Below are 23,356 nucleotides of genomic sequence, written 5' to 3'. Positions count from 1 at the left end.
CAGCAGCATCATCCCCTCAGCAGCATCTTTACAGCAGCACCATTACCTCAGCAGCATCATTACCTCAGCAGCATCATTCCCTCAGCAGCGCCATCCCCTTAGCAGCATCATCCCCTCAGCAGCATCCCCTCAGCAGCAACATCCCCTCAGCAGCATCACATCAGCAGCATCATTACCTCAGCTGCATCATCACCTAAACAGAATCATGCACTCAGCAGCAAAATTACGTCAGCAGCATCACTACCTCAGCAGCATCATCACCTAAGCAGCCTCATCACCTCAGCAGCAGCATCCGCTCAACGATATCATCCCCTCAGCAGCATCATCCCCTCAGCAGCAGCATCATCCCCTCAGCAGCATCGTCTCCTCAGCAGCAGCATCATCACCTCAGCAGCAGCATCATCACCTCAGCAGCATCATCCCCACCGCAGCATTATCATCTCCTCAGCAGCATCATCCCCTCAGCAGCAGCATCATCCCCTCAGCAGCATCATCACAACAGCACCAGCATCATCCCCTCAGCAGCAGAATCATCCCCTCAGCAGCAGCATCACCTCAGCAGCAACATCATCTCCCCAGCAACATCATCACCTCAGCAGCAGCATCATCACTTCAGCAGCATCATCATCTCAGCAGCAGCATCATCCCCTCAGCAGCATCATCACCTCAACAGCAGCATCGTGCCCTCATCAGCAACATCATCCTCTCAGCAGGATCATTAGCTCAGCAGCATCATTTTCTCAGCAGCATTATCCCCTCAGCAGCATCATTACCTCAGCAGCATCATCCCCTCAGCATCATCCTCAGCAGCATCACCTCAGCAGCAGCATCATCCCCTCAGCAGCATCATCCCCTAAGCAGCATCCTCACCTCAGCAGCATCATCACGTCAGCAGCAGCATCATCACCTCATCAGCATCATCACTTCAACAGCAGCACCATTACTTCAGCATCATCATCACCTCAGCAGCATCATTCGCTCGGCAGCATCATCCCCTCAGCAGCAGCACCATTACATCAGCAGCATCATCCCCTCAGCTTCATCAACACCTGAGCAGCATCATCACCTCAGCAGAATCATCCACTCAGCAGCATCATCCCCTCAGCAGCATCATCACCTCAGCAGCATCATTACCTCAGCAGCATCATCCCCTCAGCTTCAGCATCACCTCAGCAGCATCATCACCTCAGCAGCAGCATCATCACCTCATCAGCATCATCATCTCTGCAACATCACCAGCACTTCAGAAGCATCATCCCCTCAGCAGCATCTCTAGAGCAGCACCATTGCCTCAGCAGCATCATAACCTCAGCAGCAGCACCATTACATCAGCAGAATCATCCCCTCAGCAGCAGCATCACCTCAGCAGCAACATCCTCACTTCAGCAGCATCATCATCTCAGCAGCAGCATCATCCCCTCAGCAGCATCATCACCTCAGCAGCAGCATCATACCCTCATCAGCAACATCATCCTCTCAGCAGCATCATTAGCTCAGCAGCATCATTTTCTCAGCAGCATTATCCCCTCAGCAGCATCATTACCTCAGCAGCATCATCCCCTCAGCATCATCCTCAGCAGCATCACCTCAGCAGCAGCATCATCCCCTTAGCAGCATCATTCTCTCAGCAGTATCGTCACCTCAGCAGCATCATCACCTCAGCAGCATAATTACCTCAGCAGCATCATCCCCTCAGCAGAATCATCACCTCAGCAGCATCATCACCTCAGTAGCAGCATCATCACCTCATCAGCATCATCACCTCAGCATCAGCACCATTACTTCAGCATCATCATCACCACAGCAGCAGCATTACCTCAGGAGCATCATCCCATCAGCAGCATCATCGCCTCAGCAGCATCATCACCTCAGCAGCAGCATCATCACCTCATCAGCATCATCACCTCAGCAGCAGCACCATTACGTCAGCAGCATCATCCTCTCAGCAGCATCAACACCTGAGCAGCATCATCCCCTCAGCAGCACCATTAACTCAGCAGCATCATCACCTCAGCAGCAGCATCACCTCAGCAGCTTCATAACCTCAGAGGCATCATTCCCTCATCAGCAAAATCCCGTCAGCAGGGTCATCACCTCAGTAGAATCCTCAGCAGCATCATCCCCTCAGCAGCTACATCACCTCAGCAGCATCATTACCTCAGCAGCATCATTCCCTCAGCAGCATCATTACCTCAGCAGCATCATCACATCAGCAGAAGCATCATCCCCTCAGCAGCTATATCGCCAAAGCAGCATCATTACCTCAGCAGTATCATCCCCTCAGCAGCATCATCTCACCAGTATCATCCCCTCAGCAGCATCACCTCAGCAGCATCATCCTCTCAGCAGCATCATCACCTCAGCAGCATCGCCTCAGCAGCATCATTGCCTCAGCAGCATCATACACTCATCAGCATCATCCCCTCAGCAGCATCACCTGAGAAGCATCCTTAACTCAGCAGCATATTCACCTAAGCAGCATCATCACCTCAGCAGCATCATCCCCTCAGCAGTATCATCACCCTCAGCAGCATTTCCCTTCAGCAGCATCATCACCTCAGCAGAATCCTCAGCGGCATCATTACTTCAGCAGCATCATTACATCAGCAGATTCATCCCCACAGCTGCATCATCACCTCAGCAGAATCACCTCAGCAGCATCATCAGCACAGCAGCATCATCCCCTCAGCAGTAGCATCATCCCCTCAGCAGCAGCATCACCTCAGCACCAGCATCATCCCCTCAGCAGCAGCATCATCTCCTCAGCAGAAACATCCCCTCAGCAGCATCATCCTCTCAGCAGTATCCTCACCTCAGCAGCATCAGCTCAGCAGCAGCATCATCCCCTAAGCAGCAGCATTCCCTCAGCAGCATCATCACCTCAGCAGCATCATCCCCTCAGCAGCATCCCTCAGCAGCATCATCTTTCAGCAGCATCATCACTCAGCTGCATCATCCCCTCAGCAGCACCATCCCCTCAGCAGCATAATCCCCTCAGCACTATCCCCTCAGCAGTATCCTTCCCTCAGCAGCATCATCAATTCAAAAGCATCATCCCCTAAGCAGTATCATCACCTCAGCAGCAGCATCCCCTCAGCTGCATCATCCCCTCAGCAGCACAATCCCCTCAGCAGCATCATCCCCTCAGCAGCATCCCCTCAGCAGCATCATTCCCTCAGCAGAATCATCATCTCAGCAGCATCATCCCCTCAGCAGCAGCATCATCACCTCATCAGCATCATCATCTCTGCCGCATCACCAGCACTTCAGCAGCATCATCCCCTCAGCAGCATCACCTCAGCAGCATCATAACCTCAGCAGCATCATTACCTCAGCAGCATCATCCCCTCAGCAGTGCCATCATCTCAGCAGCATCCCCTCAGCAGCAACATCCCCTCAGCAGCATCACATCAGCAGCATCATTACCTCAGCTGCATCATCACCTAAACAGAATCATGCACTCAGCAGCAAAATTACGTCAGCAGCATCACTACCTCAGCAGCATCATCACCTAAGCAGCCTCATCACCTCAGCAGCAGCATCAGCTCAGCGATATCATCCCCTCAGCAGCATCATCCCCTCAGCAGCAGCATCCGCTCAGCGTTATCATCACCTCAGCAGCATCATCCCCGCCGCAGCATTATCATCACCTCAGCAGCATCATCCCCTCAGCAGCAGCATCATCCCCTCAGCAGCATCATCACAACAGCACCAGCATCATCCCCTCAGCAGCAGCATATTCACCTCATCAGCATCAACACCTCAGCAGCAGCACCATTACTTCAGGATCATCATTACCTCAGCAGCATCATCCCCTCAGCAGCATCATCACCTCAGCAGCATCATTACCTCAGCAGCAGCATCATCACCTGCATCAGCATCATCACCTCAGCAGCAGCATCATTACTTCAGCAGCATCATCACCTCAGCAGCATCACCACCTCAGCAGCATCATCCCCTCAGCAGCATCAAACCCTCAGCAGCATCATCACCCTCAGCAGCATCTTCCCCTCAGCAGCATCACCTCAGCAGCATCACCTCTGCAGCATCATTCCCTCAGCCGCATCATCACGTCAGAAGCATCATCCCCTCAGCAGCATTCCCTCAGCAGCATCATCCCCTCAGCTGCATCATCCCCTCATCATCATCCCCTCAGCAGCATCATCCCCTCAGCAGCACCATCCCCTCAGCAGCATAATCCCCTCAGCTGCATCATCCCCTCATCATCATCCCCTCAGCAGCATCATCCCCTCAGCAGCACCATCCCCTCAGCAGCATAATCCCCTCAGCACTATCCCCTCAGCAGCATCATCCCCTCAGCAGCATCATCAATTCAAAAGCATCATCCCCTCAGCAGCATCATCATCTCAGCAGCAGCATCCCCTCAGCTGCATCATCCCCTCAGCAGCATTATTACCTCAGCAGCATCATCACATCAGCAGAAGCATCATCACCTCATCAGCATCAGCATCTCAGCAGCAGCACCAGTACTTCAGCAGCCTCATCCCCACAGAAGCATCACCTCAGCAGCATCATCACCTCAGCAGCATCATCAACTCAGCAGCTCCATCATCACCTCAGCAGTATCATCACCTCAGCCGCATCATCTCAGCAGCATCATCCCCTCAGCAGCATCCCCTCAGCAGCATCATCCTCTCAGCAGCAACATCATCACCTTAGCAGCATCTTCCCATCAGCAGCATCATCCCCTCAGCTGCATCATCCCCTCAGCAGCATCACCTCGGCAGCAGAATCATCTCAGCAGCATCACCTCAGCAGCAGCGTTACCTCAGCAGTATCATCCCCTCAGCAGCAGCATCCCCTCAGCAGCACCGTCCCCGCGACAGCATCATCCCCTCAGCAGCATCCGCTCAGCAGCATCATTCCCTCAGCAGCATCATCACGTCAGAAGCATCATCCCCTCAGCAGCATCATCACCTCAGCAGCAGCATCCCCTCAGCTGCATCATCCCCTCAGCAGCATCATTACCTCAGCAGCATCAACCCCTCAGCAGCATCATCACCCCAGCAGCATCATTACCTCAGCAGCATCATCCCCTCCGCAGCAGCATCACCTCAGCAGCATCATCACCTCAGCAGAAGCATCATCACCTCATCAGCATCAGCATCTCAGCAGCAGCACCAGTACTTCAGCAGCATCATCCCCTCAGAAGCATCACCTCAGCAGCATCATTACATCAGCAGCATCATTACCTCAGCAGCATCATCCCCTTAGCAGCGCCATCCCCTCAGCAGCATCATCCCCTCAGCAGCATCTGCTCAGCAGCATCATCCCCTCAGCAGCATCACTTCAGCAGCATCATTACCTCAGCTGCATCACCACCTAAGCAGCATCATCCCCTCAGCAGCATCATTACCTCAGCAGCATCACTCCCTCAGCATCATCATCACCCACGCAGCATCATCCCTTCAGCAGCATCACCACAGCAGCAGCAACTGCTCAGCAATATCATCTCCTCAGCAGCATCATCACCCCAGCAGAAGCATCATCCCCTCAGCAGCATCATCCCCTCCGCAGCAGCATCATCACCTCAGCAGCAGCATCATCACCTCAGCAGCATCATCCCCGCCGCAGCAATATCATCACCTCAGCAGCATCATCCCCTCAGCAGCAGCATCATCCCCTCAGCAGCATCATCACCTCAGCAGCAACATCATCCCCTCAGCAGCATCATCACCTCAGCAGCAGCATCATCAACTCAGCAGCAACATCATCTCAGCAGCAGCATCATCCCCTCAGCAGCATTATCATCACCTCTGCAGCATCATCCCCTCAGCAGCAGCAACATCCCCTCAGCAGCATCATCACCTCAGCAGCAGCCTCATCACTTCAGCAGCATCATCCCCTAAGCAGCATTATCATCACCTCTGCAGCATCATCCCCTCAGCAGCAGCAACATCCCCTCAGCAGCATCATCACCTCAGCAGCAGCGTCATCCTCTCATCAGCAGCATCAGCCCCTCAGCAGAATAATGATGCAACATCATCACCTCAGCATCATCATCGCCTCAGCAGCAACATCACCTCAGCAGCATAATCCACTCCGCAGCAGCATCATCCCCTCAGTGGCATCCTCAGCAGCATCAGCTCAGCAGCAGCATCATCCGCTAAGCAACATCATCCCCTCAGCAGCATCATCAACACAGCAGCATCATCCCCTCAGCAGAATCATCATCTCAGCAGCATCATTACCTCAGCAGCATTATCCCCTCAGCAGCATCAAAACCTCAGCAGCATCATCACCTCAGCAGCAGCATCATCACCTCATCAGCATCAACATCTCAGCAGCAGCACCATTACTACAGGATCAGCATCACCTCAGCAGCATCTTCACCTCAGCAGCAGCCTCATCACTTCAGCAGCATCATCCTCTCAGCAGCATTATCATCACCTCAGCAGCATCATCCCCTCAGCAGCATCCCTCAGCAGCATCATCTTTCAGCAGCATCATCACTCAGCTGCATCATCCCCTCATCATCATCCCCTCAGCAGCATCATCCCCTCAGCAGCACCATCCCCTCAGCAGCATAATCCAATCAGCACTATCCCCTCAGCAGTATCATTCCCTCAGCAGCATCATCAATTCAAAAGCATCATCCCCTAAGCAGCATCATCACCTCAGCAGCAGCATCCCCTCAGCTGCATCATCACCTCAGCAGCATCATTACCTCAGCAGCATCATCCCCTCAGCAGCATCATTACCTCAGCAGCATCATCCCCTCAGCAGCATCATCACCTCAGCAGCATCATCCCCTCAGCAGCAGCATCATCCCCTCAGCAGCATCATCACCTCAGCAGCAACATCATCTCAGCAGCAGCATCATCCCCTCAGCAGCATTATCATCACCTCTGCAGCATCATCCCCTCAGCAGCAGCAACATCCCCTCAGCAGCATCATCACCTCAGCAGCAGCCTCGTCACTTCAGCAGCATCATCCCCTAAGCAGCATTATCACCTCAGCAGCATCATCACCTCAGCAGCAGCATCGTCACCTCATCAGCATCATCACCACAGCAGCAGCATCATTACTTCAGCAGCATCTTCCCCTCAGCAGCATCACCTCAGCAGCAACTTCATCTCAGCAGAATCCTAAGCAGCATCATCAACTCAGCAGCATCATCACCTCAGCAGCATCTTCATCTCAGCAGCATCATCACCTCAGAAGCTCCATCATCAGCTCAGCATTATCAACCCCTCAGCAGCATCATCTCAGCAGCATCATCCCCTCAGCAGCATCCCTCAGCAGCATCATCTTTCAGCATCATCATCCACTCAGCAGCATCATCCCCTCAGCAGCACCATCCCCTCAACAGCATAATCCCCTCAGCACTATCCCCTCAGCAGCCTCATTCCCTCAGCAGCATCATCAATTCAAAAGCATCATCTCCTCAGCAGCATCATCACCTCAGCAGCAGCATCCCCTCAGCTGCATCATCCCCTCAGCAGCATCATTACCTCAGCAGCATCATCCCTTCAGCAGCATCATCACCTCAGCAGCATCATTACCTCAGCAGCATCATCCCCTCAGCAGCATCATCATCTCAGCAGCATCATCACCTCAGCAGCTCCATCATCACCTCAGCATTATCATCCCCTCAGCAGCAGCATCCCCTCAGCAGCATCACCTCAGCAGCAGCATCACCTCAGCAGAATCACCTCAGAAGCATCGTTACCTCAGCAGCATCATCCACTCAGCAGCATCATCCCCTCAGCAGCACCATCCCCTCAGCAGCATCATCCCCTCAGCAGCATCCCCTCAGCAGCATCATTCCCTCAGCAGCATCATCACGTCAGAAGCATCATCCCCTCAGCAGCATCATCACCTCAGCAGCAGCATCCCCTCAGCTGCATCATCCCCTCAGCAGCATCATTACCTCAGCAGCATCATCCCCTCAGCTGCATCATCACCTCAGCAGCATCATTACCTCAGCAGCATGATTCCCTCAGCTTCAGCATCACCTCAGCAGCATCATCACCTCAGCAGCAGCATCATCACCTCATCAGCATCATCATCTCTGCATCATCACCAGCACTTCAGCAGCATCATCCCCTCAACAGCATCACCTCAACAGCATCATTACCTCAGCAGCATCATTACCTCAGCAGCATCATCCCCTCAGCAGTGCCATCCTCTCAGCAGCATCATCCCCTCAGCAGCATCCCCTCAGCAGCAACATCCCCTCAGCAGCATCACATCAGCAGCATCATTACCTCAGCTGCATCATCACCTAAACAGAATCATGCACTCAGCAGCAAAATTACGTCAGCAGCATCACTACCTCAGCAGCATCATCACCTAAGCAGCCTCATCACCTCAGCAGCAGCATCCGCTCAGCGATATCATCCCCTCAGCAGCATCATCCCCTCAGCAGCAGCATCCGCTCAGCGATATCATTCCCTCAGCAGCATCATCACCTCAGCAGCAGCATCATCACCTCAGCAGCATCATCACCTCAGCAGCAGCCTCATCACTTCAGCAGCGTCATCCCCTCAGCAGCATTATCATCACCTCAGCAACATCATCCCCTCAGCAGCAGCATCATCCCCTCAGCAGCATCATCACCTCAGCAGCAGCATCATGCCCTCATCAGCAACATCATCCCCTCAGCAGCATCATTACCTCAGCAGCATCATTCCCTCAGCAGCATAATCCCCTCAGCAGCATCATCACCTCAGCAGCATCATCCCCTCAGCATCATCCTCAGCAGCATCACCTCAGCAGCAGCATCATCCCCTCAGCAGCATCATTCTCTCAGCAGTATCCTCACCTCAGCAGCATCAGCTCAGCAGCAGCATCATCCCCAAAGCAGCATCATCCCCTCAGGAGCATCATCAACTCAGCAGCATCATCCCATCAGCAGCATCATCACCTCAGCAGCATCATTACCTCAGCAGCATCATCCCCTCAGCTGCATCATCACCTCAGCAGCATCATCACCTCAGTAGCAGCATCATCACCTCATCAAAATCATCACCTCAGCATCAGCACCAATACTTCAGCATCATCATCACCTCAGCAGAAGCATTACCTCAGGAGCATCATCCCCTCAGCAGCATCATCGCCTCAGCAGCATCATCACCTCAGCAGCAGCATCATCACCTCATCAGCATCATCACCTCAGCAGCAGCACCATTCCATCAGCAGCATCATCCTCTCAGCAGCATCAACACCTGAGCAGCATCATCCCCTCAGCAGCACCATTAACTCAGCAGCATCATCACCTCAGCAGCAGCATCACCTCAGCAGCTTCATAACCTCAGAGGCATCATCCCCTCATCAGCAAAATCCCGTCAGCAGGGTCATCACCTCAGTAGAATCCTCAGCAGCATCATCCCCTCAGCAGCTACATCACCTCAGCAGCATCATTACCTCAGCAGCATCATTCCCTCAGCAGCATCATTACCTCAGCAGCATCATCACCTCAGCAGCAGCATCATCCCCTCAGCAGCTATATCGACAAAGCAGCATCATTACCTCAGCAGTATCATCCCATCAGCAGCATCATCTCAGCAGCATCATCCCCTCAGCAGCATCCCCTCAGCAGCATCATCCTCTCAGCAGCATCATCACCTCAGCAGCATCGCCACAGCAGAATCATCGCCTCAGCAGCATCATACACTCATCAGCATCATCCCCTCAGCAGCATCCCCTTAGCAGCATCATCCTCTCAGCAGCATCATTTCCTCAGCAAAATCGCCTCAGCAGCATCATCACCTCAGCAGCATCATCCCCTCAGCAGCATCATCACCCTCAGCAGCATTTCCCTTCAGCAGCGTCATCAACTCAGCAGAATCCTCAGCAGCATCATTACCTCAGCAGCATCATTACATCAGCAGATTCATCCCCTCAGCTGCATCATCGCCTCAGCAGCATCATCACCTCAGCAGAATCACCTCAGCAGCATCATCAGCACAGCAGCATCATCCCCTCCTCAGTAGCATCATCCCCTCAGCAGCAGCATCACCTCAGCACCAGCATCATCCCCTCATCAGCAGCATCATCTCCTCAGCAGAAAACTCCCCTCAGCAGCATCATCCTCTCAGCAGTATCCTCACCTCAGCAGCATCAGCTCGGCAGCAGCATCATCCCCTAAGCAGCAGCATTCCCTCAGCAGCATCATTACCTCAGCAGCATCATCCCCTCAGCAGCATCATCACCTCAGCAGCATCATTACCTCGGCAGCATCATCCCCTCAGCAGCATCATCACCTCAGCAGCATCATCACCTCAGCAGAAACATCATCACCTCATCAGCTTCATCACCTCAGCAGCAGCACCATTACTTCAGCATCATCATCACCTCAGCAGCATCATTGCCTCGGCAGCATATTCCCCTCAGCAGCATCATCCCCTCAGCAGCATCATCACCCTCAGCAGCATTTCCCTTCAGCAGCATCATCACCTCAGCAGAATCCTCAGCAGCATCATTACCTCAGCAGCATCATTACATCAGCAGATTCATCCCCTCAGCTGCATCATCACCTCAGCTGCATCATCACCTCAGCAGCATCATCACCTCAGCAGAATCACCTCAGCAGCATCATCACCACAGCAGCATCAGCCCCTCAGCAGCAGCATCATCCCCTCAGCAGCGTCATCACCTCAGAACTAGCATCATCCCCTCAGCAGCAGCATCATCTCCTCAGCAGAAACATCCCCTCAGCAGCATCATCCTCTCAGCAGTATCCTCACCTCAGCAGCATCAGCTCAGCAGCAGCATCATCCCCTAAGCAGCAGCATTCCCTCAGCAGCATCATCACCTCAGCAGCATCATCCCCTCAGCAGCATCATCACCTCAGCAGCATCATTACCTCAGCAGCATCATCCCCTCAGCAGCATCATCACCTCAGCAGCATCATCACCTCAGCAGAAACATCATCACCTCATCAGCATCATAACCTCAGCAGCAGCACCATTACTTCAGCATCATCATCACCTCAGCAGCATCATTGCCTCGGCAGCATCATCCCCTCAGCAGCATCATCCCCGCAGCAGCATCATCACCCTCAGCAGCATCAGCTCAGCAGCAGCATCATCCCCTAAGCAGCATCATCCCCTCAGCAGCATCATCACCTCAGCAGCATCATCCCCTCAGCAGCAGCATCACCTCAGCAGCATCATTACCTTAGCAGCATCATCCCCTCAGCAGCATCATCACCTCAGCAGCATCATCGCCTCAGCAGAAACATCATCACCTCATCAGTATCATCACCTCAGCAGCAGCACCAATACTTCAGCATCATCATCACCTCAGCAGCATCATTACCACGGCAGCATCATTACCTCAGCAGCATCATCCCCTCAGCAGCATCATCATCTCAGCAGGATCATCACCTCAGCAGCTGCATCATCACCTCAGCAGTATCATCCCCTCAGCAGCATCATCTCAGCAGCATCATCCCCTCAGCAGCATCCCCTCAGCAGCATCATCCCCTAAGCAGCATCATCCCCTCAGCAGCATCATCACCTCAGCAGCAGCATCATCACCTCATCAGCATCATCACTTCAGCAGCAGAACCATTACTTCAGCATCATCATCACCTCAGCAGCATCATTAGCTCGGCAGCATCATCCCCTCAGCAGCAGCACCATTACATCAGCAGCATCATCCCTTCAGCTTCATCAACACCTGAGCAGCATCATCACCTCAGCAGCATCAGCCACCCAGCAGCATCATCCCCTCAGCAGCATCATCACCTCAGCAGCATCATTACCTCAGCAGCATCATCCCCTCAGCTTCAGCATCACCTCAGCAGCATCATCACCTCAGCAGCAGCATCATCACCTCATCAGCATCATCATCTCTGCAACATCACCAGCACATCAGAAGCATCATCCCCTCAGCAGCATCTCTACAGCAGCACCATTGCCTCAGCAGCATCATAACCTCAGCAGCAGCACCATTACATCAGCAGCATCATCCCCTCAGCAGCATCTTTACAGCAGCACCATTACCTCAGCAGCATCATTACCTCAGCAGCATCATTCCCTCAGCAGCGCCATCCCCTTAGCAGCATCATCCCCTCAGCAGCATCCCCTCAGCAGCAACATCCCCTCAGCAGCATCACATCAGCAGCATCATTACCTCAGCTGCATCATCAACTAAACAGAATCATGCACTCAGCAGTAAAATTACGTCAGCAGCATCACTACCTCAGCAGCATCATCACCTAAGCAGCCTCATCACCTCAGCAGCAGCATCCGCTCAACGATATCATCCCCTCAGCAGCATCATCCCCTCAGCAGCAGCATCATCCCCTCAGCAGCATCGTCTCCTCAGCAGCAGCATCATCACCTCAGCAGCAGCATCATCACCTCAGCAGCATCATCCCCACCGCAGCATTATCATCTCCTCAGCAGCATCATCCCCTCAGCAGCAGCATCATCCCCTCAGCAGCATCATCACAACAGCACCAGCATCATCCCCTCAGCAGCAGAATCATCCCCTCAGCAGCAGCATCACCTCAGCAGCAACATCATCTCCCCAGCAACATCATCACCTCAGCAGCAGCATCATCACTTCAGCAGCATCATCATCTCAGCAGCAGCATCATCCCCTCAGCAGCATCATCACCTCAACAGCAGCATCGTGCCCTCATCAGCAACATCATCCTCTCAGCAGGATCATTAGCTCAGCAGCATCATTTTCTCAGCAGCATTATCCCCTCAGCAGCATCATCCCCTCAGCATCATCCTCAGCAGCATCACCTCAGCAGCAGCATCATCCCCTCAGCAGCATCATCCCCTAAGCAGCATCCTCACCTCAGCAGCATCATCACCTCAGCAGCAGCATCATCACCTCATCAGCATCATCACTTCAGCAGCAGCACCATTACTTCAGCATCATCATCACCTCAGCAGCATCATTCGCTCGGCAGCATCATCCCCTCAGCAGCAGCACCATTACATCAGCAGCATCATCCCCTCAGCTTCATCAACACCTGAGCAGCATCATCACCTCAGCAGAATCATCCACTCAGCAGCATCATCCCCTCAGCAGCATCATCACCTCAGCAGCAGCATCATTACCTCAGCAGCATCATCCCCTCAGCTTCAGCATCACCTCAGCAGCATCATCACCTCAGCAGCAGCATCATCACCTCATCAGCATCATCACCTCAGCAGCAGCACCATTACGTCAGCAGCATCATCCTCTCAGCAGCATCAACACCTGAGCAGCATCATCCCCTCAGCAGCACCATTAACTCAGCAGCATCATCACCTCAGCAGCAGCATCACCTCAGCAGCTTCATAACCTCAGAGGCATCATTCCCTCATCAGCAAAATCCCGTCAGCAGGGTCATCACCTCAGTAGAATCCTCAGCAGCATCATCCCCTCAGCAGCTACATCACCTCAGCAGCATCATTACCTCAGCAGCATCATTCCCTCAGCAGCATCATTACCTCAGCAGCATCATCACATCAGCAGAAGCATCATCCCCTCAGCAGCTATATCGCCAAAGCAGCATCATTACCTCAGCAGTATCATCCCCTCAGCAGCATCATCTCAGCAGTATCATCCCCTCAGCAGCATCACCTCAGCAGCATCATCCTCTCAGCAGCATCATCACCTCAGCAGCATCGCCTCAGCAGCATCATTGCCTCAGCAGCATCATACACTCATCAGCATCATCCCCTCAGCAGCATCACCTGAGAAGCATCCTTAACTCAGCAGCATATTCACCTAAGCAGCATCATCACCTCAGCAGCATTTCCCTTCAGCAGCATCATCACCTCAGCAGAATCCTCAGCGGCATCATTACTTCAGCAGCATCATTACATCAGCAGATTCAAACCCACAGCTGCATCATCACCTCAGCAGAATCACCTCAGCAGCATCATCAGCACAGCAGCATCATCCCCTCAGCAGTAGCATCATCCCCTCAGCAGCAGCATCACCTCAGCACCAGCATCATCCCCTCAGCAGCAGCATCATCTCCTCAGCAGAAACATCCCCTCAGCAGCATCATCCTCTCAGCAGTATCCTCACCTCAGCAGCATCAGCTCAGCAGCAGCATCATCCCCTAAGCAGCAGCATTCCCTCAGCAGCATCATCACCTCAGCAGCATCATCCCCTCAGCAGCATCATCACCACAGCAGCATCATTACCTCAGCAGCATCATCCCCTCAGCAGCATCATTCTCTCAGCAGTATCCTCACCTCAGCAGCATCATCACCTCAGCAGCATCATTACCTCAGCAGCATCATCCCCTCAGCAGAATCATCACCTCAGCAGCATCATCACCTCAGTAGCAGCATCATCACCTCATCAGCATCATCACCTCAGCATCAGCACCATTACTTCAGCATCATCATCACCACAGCAGCAGCATTACCTCAGGAACATCATGCCCTCAGCAGCATCATCACCTCAGCAGCATCATCCCCTCAGCAGTATCATCACCCTCAGCAGCATTTCCCTTCAGCAGCATCATCACCTCAGCAGAATCCTCAGCAGCATCATTACCTCAGCAGCATCATTACATCAGCAGATTCATCCCCTCAGCTGCATCATCACCTCAGCAGAATCACCTCAGCAGCATCATCAGCGCAGCAGCATCATCCCCTCAGCAGTAGCATCATCCCCTCAGCAGCAGCATCACCTCAGCACCAGCATCATCCCCTCAGCAGCAGCATCATCTCCTCAGCAGAAACATCCCCTCAGCAGCATCATCCTCTCAGCAGTATCCTCACCTCAGCAGCATCAGCTCAGCAGCAGCATCATCCCCTAAGCAGCAGCATTCCCTCAGCAGTATCATCACCTCAGCAGCATCATCCCCTCAGCAGCATCATCACCTCAGCACCATCATTACATCAGCAGATTCATCCCCTCAGCTGCATCATCACCTCAGCAGCATCATCACTTCACCAGAATCACATCAGCAGCATCATCCGCACAGCAGCATCAGCCCCTCAGCAGTAGCATCATCCCCTCAGCAGCGTCATCACCTCAGCACCAGCATCATCCCCTCAGTAGCAGCATCATCTGCTCAGCAGAAACATCCCCTCAGCAGCATCATCCTCTCAGTAGTATTTTCACCTCAGCCGCATCAGCTCAGCAGCAGCATCATCCCCTAAGCAGCATCGTCCCCTCAGCAGCATCATCACCTCAGCAGCATCATCCCCTCAGCAGCATCATCACCTCAGCAGCATCATTACCTCAGCAGCATCATTACCTCAGCAGCACCATTACCTCAGCATCATCATCACCTCAGCAGCATCAGCACCTCGGCAGCATCATCACCTCAGCAGCTGCATCATTACATCAGCAGCATCATCCCCTCAGCAGCATCATCTCCTCAGCTGCTGCATCATCACCTCATCAGCATCATCACCTCAGCAGCAGCACCATTACATCAGCAGCATCATCCCCTCAGCTTCATCAACACCTCAGCAGCATCATCACCTCAGCAGCACCATTTCCTCAGCAGCATCATTCCCTCAGCTTCATCAACACCTCAGCATCATCATCACATCAGCAGCATCATCACCTCGGCAGCATCATCACCTCAGCAGCTGAATCATTACATCAGCAGCATCATCCCCTCAGCAGCATCATCACCTCAGCAGCTGCATCATCACCTCATCAGCATCATCACCTCAGCAGCAGCAACATTACATCAGCAGCATCATCCCCTCAGCTTCATCAACACCTCAGCAGCATCATCACCTCAGCAGCATCATCACCTCAGCAGCATCAACACCTCAGCAGCACCATTTCCTCAGCAGCATCAACCCCTCAGCAGCTTCATCCACTTAGCAGCATCACCACAGAAGCAGCATCACCTCAGCAGCATCATCACCTCAGCAGCAGCACCATTACTTCAGCATCATCATCACCTCAGCAGCATCATGACCTCGGCAGCATCATCACCTCAGCAGCTGCATCATTACATCAGCAGCATCATCCCCTCAGCAGCATCATCTCCTCAGCTGCTGCATCATCACCTCATCAGCATCATCACCTCAGCAGCAGCACCAATACATCAGCAGCATCATCCCCTCAGCTTCATCAACACCTCAGCAGCATCATCACCTCAGCAGCACCATTTCCTCAGCAGCAGCATCCCCTCAGCTTCATCAACACCTCAGCATCATCATCACCTCAGCAGCATCATCACCTCGGCAGTATCATCCCCTCAGCAGCATCATCTCAGCAGCATCATCCCCTCAGTAGCATCCCCTCAGCAGCATCATCCCCTAAGCAGCATCATCCCCTCAGCAGCATCATCACCTCAGCAGCAGCATCACCACATCATCAGCATCATCACCTCAGCAGCAGCACCATTACCTCAGCATCATCATCACCTCAGCAGCATCATTACCTCAGCAGCTGCATCATCACCCCATCAGCATCATCACCTCAGCAGCAGCACCATTACATCAGCAGCATCATCCCCTCAGCTTCATCAACACCTGAGCAGCATCATCACCTCAGCAGCATCATCCCCTCAGCAGCATTATCCCCTCAGCAGCATCATCACCTCAGCAGAAGCATCATTACCTCAGCAGCATCATCCCCTCAGCTTCAGCATCACCTCAGCAGCATCATCACCTCATCAGCAGCATCATCACCTCATCAGCATCATCATCTCTGCAGCATCACCAGCACTTCAGCAGCATCATCCCCTCAGCAGCATCCTGACAGCAGCACCATTACCTCAGCAGCATCATTACCACAGCAGCAGCATCACCTCAGCAGCAACATTACCTCAGCAGCATCATCCCCTCAGCAGCATCATCACCTCAGCAGCATCATCGCCTCAGCAGAAACATCATCACCTCATCAGCATCATCACCTCAGCAGCAGCACCATTACATCAGCATCATCATCATCAAAGCAGCATCATTACCTCGGCAGCATCATCAACTCAGCAGCTGCATCATCACCTCATCAGCATCATCACCTCAGCAGCAGCATCATTAAATCAGCAGCAGCATCCCCTCAGCAGCATCATCACCTCAGCAGCTGCATCATCACCTCATCAGCATCATCACCTCAGAAGCAGCATCATCGCCTCAGCAGCATCATCACCTCAGCAGCATCATCACCTCAGCAGCACCATTTCCTCAGCAGCATCATCCCCTCAGCAGCGTCATCCCCTTAGCAGCATCACCACAGAAGCAGCATCACCTCAGCAGCATCATCACCTCAGAGGCATCATCCCCTCAGCAGCAACATCCCCTCAGCAGCATCACATCAACAGCATCATTACCTCAGCTGCATCATCACCTAAACAGAATCATGCACTCAGCACCAAAATTACCTCAGCAGCATCCTGACAGCAGCACCATTACCTCAGCAGCATCATTACCACAGCAGCATCATCCCCTCAGCAGCGCCGTCCCCTCAGCAGCATCATCCCCTCAGCAGCATCCCCTCAGCAGCAACATCCCCTCAGCAGCATCACATCAACAGCATCATTACCTCAGCTGCATCATCACCTAAACAGAATCATGCACTCAGCACCAAAATTACGTCAGCAGCATCACTACGTCAGCAGCATCATCACCTAAGCAGCCTCATCACCTCAGCAGCAGCATCCGCTCAACGATATCATCCCCTCAGCAGCATCATCCCCTCAGCAGCAGTATCATCCCCTCAGCAGCATCAATTCCTCAGCAGCAGCATCATCCCCTCAGCAGCAGCATCATCCCCTCAGCAGCATCATCACAACAGAACCAGCATCATCCCCTCAGCAGCAACATCATCCCCTCAGCAGCATCACCACCTCAGTAGCAGCATCATGCCCTCATCAGCAACATCATTCCCTCAGCAGCATCATTACCTCAGCAGCATCATCCCCTAAGCAGCATCATCCCCTCAGCAGCATCATCACCTCAGCAGCAGCATCATCACCTCATCAGCATCATCACTTCAGCAGCAGCAACATTGCTTCAGCATCATCAACACTTCAGCAGCATCATTAGCTCGGCAGCATCATCCCCTCAGCAGCAGCACCATTACATCAGCAGCATCATCCCCTCAGCTTCATCAACACCTGAGCAGCATCATCACCTCAGCAGCATCATCCCCTCAGCAGCATCATCCCCTCAGCAGCATCATCACCTCAGCAGCATCATTACCTCAGCAGCATCATCCCCTCAGCTTCAGCATCACCTCAGCAGCATCATCACCCCAGCAGCAGCATCATCACCTCATCAGCATCATCATCTCTGCAACATCACCAGCACTTCAGCAGCATCATCCCCTCAGCAGCATCTTTACAGCAGCGCCATTACCTCAGCAGCATCATAACCTCAGCAGCAGCACCATTACATCAGCAGCATCATCCCCTCAGCAGCATCTTTACAGCAGCACCATTACCTCAGCAGCATCATTACCTCAGCAGCATCATTCCCTCAGCAGCGCCAACCCCTCAGCAGCAACATCCCCTCAGCAGCATCACATCAGCAGCATCATTACCTCAGCTGCATCATCACCTAAACAGAATCATGCACTCAGCAGCAAAATTACGTCAGCAGCATCACTACCTCAGCAGCATCATTACCTCAGCTGCATCATCACCTAAACAGAATCATGCACTCAGCAGCAAAATTAAGTCAGCAGCATCACTACCTCAGCAGCATCATCACCTAAGCAGCCTCATCACCTCAGCAGCAGCATCCGCTCAACGATATCATCCCCTCAGCAGCATCATCACAACAGCTCCAGCATCATCACCTCAGCAGCATCATCCCCTCAGCAGCATTTTCACCCTCAGCAGCATCAGATCAGCAGCAGCATCATCCCCTAAGCATCATCATCCCCTAAGCAGCATCATCCCCTCAGCAGCATCATCACCTCAGCAGCATCATCCCCTCAGTAGCAGCATCACCTCAGCAGCATCATTACCTCAGCAGCATCATCCCCTCAGCAGCATCATCACCTCAGCAGCATCATCACCTCGGCAGAAACATCATCACCTCATCAGCATCATCACCTCAGCAGCAGCACCATTACTTCAGCATCATCATCACCTCAGCAGCATCATCACCTCGGCAGCATCATCGCCTCAGCAGCTGCATCATTACATCAGCAGCATCATCCCCTCAGCAGCATCATCTCCTCAGCTGCTGCATCATCACCTCATCAGCATCATCCCCTCAGCAGCAGCACCATTACATCAGCAGCATCATCCCCTCAGCAGCGTCATCACCTCAGCAGCAGCATCATACCCTCATCAGCAACATCATCCTCTCAGCAGCATCATTACCTCAGCAGCATCATTTCCTCAGCAGCATTATCCCCTCAGCAGCATCATTACCTCAGCAGCATCATCCCCTCAGCATCATCCTCAGCAGCATCACCTCAGCAGCAGCATCATCCCCTCAGCAGCATCATTCTCTCAGCAGTATCCTCACCTCAGCAGCATCATCACCTCAGCAGCATCATTACCTCAGCAGCATCATCACCTCAGTAGCAGCATCATCACCTCATCAGCATCATCACCTCAGCATCAGCACCATTACTTCAGCATCATCATCACCTCAGCAGCAGCATTACCTTAGGAGCATCATCCCCTCAGCAGCATCTTCGCCTCAGCAGCATCATCACCTCAGCAGCAGCATCATCACCTCATCAGCATCATCACCTCAGCAGCAGCACCATTACGTCAGCAGCATCATCCTCTCAGCAGCATCAACACCTGAGCAGCATCATCCCCTCAGCTGCACCATTAACTCAGCAGCATCATCCCCTCAGCAGCAGCATCATCCGCTCAGCAGCAGCATCTCCTCAGCAGCAGCATCATCACTTCAGCAGCATCATCATCTCAGCAGCATTATCATCACCTCAGCACTAGCATCATCCCCTCAGCAGCAGCATCATCTCCTCAGCAGCATCATCACCTCAGCAGCATCATCACCTCAGCAGAAACATCATCAAATCATCAGCATCATAACCTCAGCAGCAGCACCATTACTTCAGCATCATCATCACCTCAGCAGCATCATTGCCTAGGCAGCATCATCCCCTCAGCAGCATCATCCCCTCAGCAGCATCATCACCCTCAGCAGCATCAGCTCAGCAGCAGCATCATCCCCTAAGCAGCATCATCCCCTCAGCAGCATCATCACCTCAGCAGCAACATCCCCTCAGCAGCAGCATCACCTCAGCAGCATCATTACCTCAGCAGCATCATCCCCTCAGAAGCATCATCACCTCAGCAGCATCATCGCCTCAGCAGAAACATCATCACCTCATCAGCATCATCACCTCAGCAGCAGCACCATTACATCAGCATCATCATCAACAAAGCAGCATCATTACCTCGGCAGCATCATCACCTCAGCAGCTGCATCATCACCTCATCAGCATCATCACCTCAGCAGCAGCATCATTACATCAGCAGCAGCATCCCCTCAGCAGCATCATCACCTCAGCAGCTGCATCATCACCTCATCAGCATCATCACCTCAGAAGCAGCATCATCGCTTCAGCAGCATCATCACCTCAGCAGCATCATCACCTCAGTAGCACCATTTCCTCAGCAGCATCATCCCCTCAGCAGCGTCATCCCCTTAGCAGCATCACCACAGAAGCAGCATCACCTCAGCAGCATCATCACCTCAGAGGCATCATCCCCTCAGCAGCAACATCCCCTCGGCATGGTCATCACGTCAGCAGAATCCTCAGCAGCATCATCGCCTCAGCAGCATCCTCGCCTCAGCAGCAGCATCATCACCTCATCAGCATCATCACCTCAGCAGCAGCACCATTACGTCAGCAGCATCATCCTCTCAGCAGCATCAACACCTGAGCAGCATCATCCCCTCAGCAGCACCATTAACTCAGCAGCATCATCACCTCAGCAGCAGCATCACCTCAGCAGCTTCATAACCTCAGAGGCATCAACCCCTCATCAGCAAAATCCCGTCAGCAGGGTCATCACCTCAGTAGAATCCTCAGCAGCATCATTCCCTCAGCAGCTTCATCACCTCAGCAGCATCATTACCTCAGCAGCATCATTCCCTCAGCAGCATCATTACATCAGCAGCATCATCACCTCAGCAGAAGCATCATCCCCTCAGCAGCTATATCGCCAAAGCAGCATCATTACCTCAGCAGTATCATCCCCTCAGCAGCATCTTCTCAGCAGCATCATCCGCTCAGCAGCATCCCCTCAGCAGCATCATCCTCTCAGCAGCATCATCACCTCAGCAGCATCGCCTCAGCAGCATCATCGCCTCAGCAGCATCATACACTCATCAGCATCATCCCCTCAGCAGCATCACCTGAGAAGCATCCTTAACTCAGCAGCATATTCACCAAAGCAGCATCATCACCTCAGCAGCATCATCCCCTCAGCAGCATCATCACCCTCAGCAGCATTTCCCTTCAGCAGCATCATCACCTCAGCAGAATAATCAGCAGCATCATTACCTCAGCAGCATCATTACATCAGCAGATTCATCCCCTCAGCTGCATCATCACCTCAGCAGCATCATCACCTCAGCAGAATCAAATCAGCAGCATCATCAGCACAGCAGCATCATCCCCTCAGCAGTAGCATCATCCCCTGAGCAGCAGCATCACCTCAGCACCAGCATCATCCCCTCAGCAGCAGCATCATCTCCTCAGCAGAAACATCCCCTCAACAGCATCATCCTCTCAGCAGTATCCCCACCTCAGCAGCATCAGCTCAGCAGCAGCATCATCCCCTAAGCAGCAGCATTCCCTCAGCAGCATCATCACCTCAGCAGCATCATCCCCTCAGCAGCATCATCACCTCAGCAGCATCATCACCTCAGCAGGATCATCACCTCAGCAGAAACATCATCACCTCATCAGCATCATCACCTCAGCAGCAGCACCATTACTTAAGCATCATAATCACCTCAGCAGCATCATCCCCTAAGCAGCATCATCCCCTCAGCAGCATCATCACCTCAGCAGCATCATCCCCTCAGCAGCATCATCACCTCAGCAGCATCATTACCTCAGCAGCATCATCCCCTCAGCAACATCATCACCTCAGCAGCATCATCGCCTCAGCAGAAACATCATCACCTCATCAGCATCATCACCTCAGCAGCAGCACCATTACTTCAGCATCATCATCACCTCAGCAGCATCATCACCTCGGCAGCATCATCACCTCAGCAGCTGCATCATTACATCAGCAGCATCATCCCCTCAGCAGCATCATCTCCTCAGCTGCTGCATCATCACCTCATCAGCATCATCACTTCAGCAGCAGCACCATTACATCAGCAGCATCATCCCCTCAGCTTCATCAACACCTCAGCGGCATCATCACCTCAGCAGAATCATCACGTCAGCTGCATCATCCCCTCAGCAGCACCATTTCCTCAGCAGCATCATCCCCTCAGATTCATCAACACCTCAGCATCATCATCACCTCAGCAGCATCATCACCTCGGCAGCTTCATCACCTCAGCAGCTGAATCATTACATCAGCTGCATCATCCCCTCAGCAGCATCATCACCTCAGCAGCAGCATCATCACCTCATCAGCATCATCACCTCAGCAGCAGCACCATTACATCAGCAGCATCATCCCCTCAGCTTCATCAACACCTCAGCAGCATCATCACCTCAGCAGCATCATCAACTCAGCAGCATCATCCCCTTAGCAACATCACCACAGAAGCAGCATCACCTCAGCAGCATCATCACCTCAGAGGCATCATCCCCTCAGCAGCAACATCCCCTCGGCATGGTCATCACCTCAGCAGAATCCTCAGCAGCATCATCCCCTTCAGCAGCTTCATCACCTAAGCAGCATCATTACCTCAGCAGCATCATCCCCTCAGCAGCATCATCATCTCAGCAGCAGCATCACCTCAACAGCTGCATCATCACCTCAGCAGTATCATCCCCTCAGCAGCACCATCTCAGCAGCTTCATCCCCTCAGCAGCATCCCCTCAGCAGCATCATCCCCTAAGCAGCATCATCCCCTCAGAGCATCATCACCTCAGCAGCAGCATCACCACATCATCAGCATCATCACCTCAGCAGCAGCACCATTACCTCAGCATCATCATCACCTCAGCAGCATCATTAGCTCGGCAGCATCATCCCCTAAGCAGCAGCATCACCTCAGCAGCATCATTACCTCTGCAGCTGCATCATCACCTCAGCAGCAGCACCATTACATCAGGAGCATCATCCCCTCAGCTCCATCAACACCTGAGCAGCATCATCACCTCAGGAGCATCATCCCCACAGCAGCATTATCCCCTCAGCAGCATCATCTCCTCAGCAGCAGCATCATTACCTCAGCAGCATCATCCCCTCAGCTTCAGCATCACCTCAGCAGCATCATCACCTCATCAGCAGCATCATCACCTCATCAGCATCATCATCTCT

This window comes from Carcharodon carcharias, chromosome 2, assembly GCF_017639515.1.
Source record: "Carcharodon carcharias isolate sCarCar2 chromosome 2, sCarCar2.pri, whole genome shotgun sequence".
NCBI lineage: Eukaryota > Metazoa > Chordata > Chondrichthyes > Lamniformes > Lamnidae > Carcharodon > Carcharodon carcharias.
This window is presented reverse-complemented; position numbering follows the sequence as displayed.